We start from the raw sequence: 4,496 nt of genomic DNA, 5'->3' as shown, positions 1-4,496 counted from the left end.
ATCTTGGCTGGCAGTTAATTTGCATATCGCCCTGATTAGCCAATGGGAAGGGTAGCGGTCGTATGCCCATTACCATGTTTCTCTTTTATTAGATAGGATAGTCCGGCCCTCCAACGGTCTGAGGGACAGTGAACTGGCCCCCCGTTTAAAAAGTTTGAGGACCCCTGCGGCCTAGAGAGTCCCTGAGACCACACCCCACCCAATTTGCAGCCGCTCCCAAACTGTTTACAGTGGCTTTTCCATGTGAATGAACTGTCCTGGCTCAGGCTTCAGACATTCCTAAAATCTCTCAAATAAGCAGCAACTGGCATCAGCATACCCCATACCTATCAGTAAGAGGCCCAAGACTTGGCACTAGCACCAGCCTGCTTTGCTTCACAGTTGGGCCTAGCCTGGGCACTTCCAAGCCCAATACAAGTAGCAGCCATCTGAAGACAGCTCTGTAGCACCTGCCAGGTGGCCTCAGGCAGTGGCTGACTTTGCACCTCCTGGGAGGCCCCAGAGCCAAGTGCACCTGGTGGACAGCTTCAGAGCATACCCGATTACAATTCTACACATCCACAGTGACACACTCAAGGGGAAGACTCAGTGAGCACCAAAGCCCCACTGAAGCAAGTCCATAGGAGTATCTCCTGCACAGCAACTCTTCCACTTTATTTGCAGTTGGTCCTCACAGGCAATTAGTCTGGAGGTCAAAATTCCTGCCAGTAACACTAACAGGAATCAAGTCTCAACTACAACAAGACTGCACTCAGCCCACACAGGAACACAAACTAGAGTGGCTGGGGAGACTAAGCCACTGGGCCCTATGGGACACCTAGTACACAAAGCCACTCTACCAACCCAAGGAGACATAGCAGCTCTACAGGGAAGCAGCCAACATGCGGAGACAAAGAAACATGTCACAAATGAAAGAAATGGAAGCAGCCCTGACTGTTTTGGCTCAGTGGATAGAGTGTACACCTGCGCATTGAAGGGTCCTGGGTTCGATTCCAGTCAAGGGCATGTACCTTGGTTATGGGCCCATCCCCAGTAGGGAGTGTGCAAGAGGCAGTTGATCGATGGCTCTCTCTCATCGATGTTTCTAACTCTCTATCCCTCTCCCTTTCTCTCTGTAAAAAATCAATAAAATAAAAAAAAAATAAAGAAAATGGAAGCAAGAAAACTACTGGATACAGATTTCAAAACAACGTTTATAAGGTTGCTCAAGGATCTTAATGAGAGCTTCAAGGGACTTAGTGAGACTTAAGGATCTTAGAATTTCAAAGACATAAAAAGGTCCAATCAGAAATGAAGGATACACTAACTGAAATTAATAATGTACTGGGAGTCAACAGTAGAGTAGCAAGCTGTGAGTTTGACATGCTTGGAGTAGAGGATATCGAAAATCAAATTAACTATTTGGAATCTGAGGAAGCAAAAAACATCCAATCAGAAAAGCAAAGAGAAAAAAAGAATTAAAAATATAAAGATAGCCCTGGCCGGTTTGGCTCAATGGATAGAGCATTGGCCGTGGACCAATGGGTCCCAGGTTCGATTCCAGTCAAGGGCACATACCTTGGTTGGAGGCTCCTCCCCCACCTGGGCCCTGGTAAGGTTCCTGCAGGAGGCAACTGATCGATGTGTTTCTGTGACATCGATGTCAAAAGAAACAGAAAACAAAACAAACAGGCAGCTAAGCAGATGAGAGATGATATTTGCAAATAGTAGTTCCGACAAAGGTTTAATTTCCAAAACATGTAAAGAACTCATAAAACTGAACAACAAACAATCCAATCAAAAAGTGGGCAGAGGACCTGAAAATACACCTCTCCCAAGAAGACATACAAACAGCCAATAGATACATGAAAAGATGTTCAACCTCACTGGCAATTAGGGAAATGCAAATCAAAACTACAATGAGATACCACCTCACACCTGATAGAGTGGCCATTATCAACAAGACAAGTAATAAGTGTTTGGAGAGGTTGTGGAAAAAAGCGAACCCTCATTCACTGCTGGTGGGAATGTAGACTGGTACAACCACTATGGAAAGCAGTCTGGTGATTCCTCGAAAATTTAAGAATAGAGCTACCATATGACCCAGTCATCCCTCTCCTGGGTACAGACCCCAAAAACTTGAAATTATGTATTCGCAAAGATATATGCATCCCTGTGTTCACTGCATTATTCATGGTAGCCAAGACGTGGAAACAACCAAAGTGATAAAAGACTGGATAAAGATGTGGTCCATACACACAATGGAATATTACGCAGCCATAACAAAGGATGGAATAGCACCATTTGCAACAACATGGATGGACCTTGAGAACATTATGCTAAGTGAAATAAGTCAGACAGAAAAAGCTAAGAACCATTATTATTTCATTATATGTGGGACATAAAACTGAAGCTTATGAACACAAAGAGCAGAGTGGTGGCGCCAGAGGGAAGGGGGTGGGGGCAGAAGGAGGTCCTAATATGAGGTGACAGGAGAAGATTTGGATGGTGGACACACAGTGCAATATACAGATTTTGTAAGATAGAAATCCACACACGAAACCTATATGTTCATGTTGGTCAATGACATCCCAATCTATTTCATAAACAAAAATAAAGATAATGTACAATCTTAAAAAAATAAAAACAGAAAAACTGCTGAAAGAAGACATAAATAAATGAAAATACATCTCATGTTAATGAACTGGAAGACTTAATATTGCTAAAATGTCAATATTACCTAAGGAGATCTACAGAATCAACACAATCCCTATCAAAATGCAAATGATGGTTTTTGCAGAAATAAATGGTGCTGGGAAAACTGAATATCCACATGCTAAAGAATGAAGTTGGACCCTTACCTATCATATTAAAAAATTAACTCAAAATGGATCAGGGCCTCAATGTAAGACCTAAAACAATGAAACTCGTAAAATTAAAAAAGTTAATGCATTAAAAAGACACTATCAACAGAGTAAAATGGCAATATACAGAATGGAGGAAAACATTTGCCCATCATATTATCTGATAGGGAATTAATATCCAGACTATATAGAGAACTTAAATTCAACAAGAAACAATCTGATTCAAAAATGGGCAAAACCCTAGCTAGTGTGGTTCCATTGGCTGAGCATCACCCCATGCACTGAAAGGTCACTGGTTCAATTCCTGGTTGGGGCACATGCCCAGGTTGTGGGCTTGATTCCCAATGAGGGGTTGGGCAGGAGGTTGCAGATCCATGTTTTACATTCTCTCTCTCTCTCCCTTCTCCATTCCTCTCTCTAAAGTCCATGAAAACATGTTTAAAAAAATAAAAAATGGGCAAAGGATTCGAAAAATATTTATCCAAAGAAGATATACAAATGGCCAAGCTCATGGAAAGATTCTCAAAATCACTAATCTTTAGGGAAATGGAAACCAAAATTACAATGAGATACCATCTCACACCCATTAGAATTGCTATTACAAAAAAAAGGAAATGTGCTGGCAAGGATGTGGAGAAATTAAAATCCTTGTGCACTGTTGGTGGGAATGTAAGATGGTATAGCCAATGTGGAAAACAGTATGGAGATTGCTCAAAAAATTAAAAACTACCATATCATCCTGCAATTCCACTTCTGCATATATACTCAAAGAAAACTGAAAGCAGTTTCTTGAAAAAATGTTTTTTTAAAAAATACATTTTTATTGATTTCAGAGAGGAAGGGAGAGGGAGAGAAAGAAACATCAATGATGACAATCACTGATCTGCTGCTTCCTGAATGTCCGCTACTGGAGATCGAGCCTATAACCCAGGCATGTGCCCTGCCTGGGAATCAAACCCTGACCTCCTGGTTCAAAGGTAGATGCTCAACCACTGAGCCACATCGGGCTGGGGTTGAAGAAATATTTGTATATACAAGTTCTCAATGGCATTAGTTACAATAGCTAAAACATGGAAGCAAACCAAGTATCCACTGATGTATGAATAAACAATATGTAGCATATACATACAATGGAATATTATTCAGCCTTAAAAAGGATACTCTGCATTATGCTACCAGAGGAGTGAACCTCAAAGTCATTATGCTAAGTGAAAAAAAGATAACTATTGTTTGATTCCACTTATATGAGGTACTTAGAGTAGTTAAAGTTATAAAGACAGAAAGTAAATGGTAGTTGCCAAGGATTGGGTGAAGAATGGAAAGTTATTGTTTAATGGGGAGAGAATTTCAGTTTTAAAGGTGAATTATGGAGATGGATGTGACGATGGTTGCAAAAAATGTGAATGTATTTACTACCACTGAACTATACATTTAAAAATGATTAAATTGTTATTACACTATGTATATATATTTTTTTCATTTCTCAATTTTATTATTATTGTTTTATTTCTTAAAGTATTACAAAGGGTATTACATATGTATCGATTTTTTCCCCCCGCCCTAGACAGTCCCCTAGCCTCCCCTATCCCCCAGTGTCCTATGTCCATTGGTTATGCTTATATGCATGCATACAAGTTCTTTGGTTGATCTCTT

The sequence above is a fragment of the Myotis davidii genome, unplaced genomic scaffold, assembly GCF_000327345.1.
Source record: "Myotis davidii unplaced genomic scaffold, ASM32734v1 scaffold150, whole genome shotgun sequence".
NCBI lineage: Eukaryota > Metazoa > Chordata > Mammalia > Chiroptera > Vespertilionidae > Myotis > Myotis davidii.
This window is presented reverse-complemented; position numbering follows the sequence as displayed.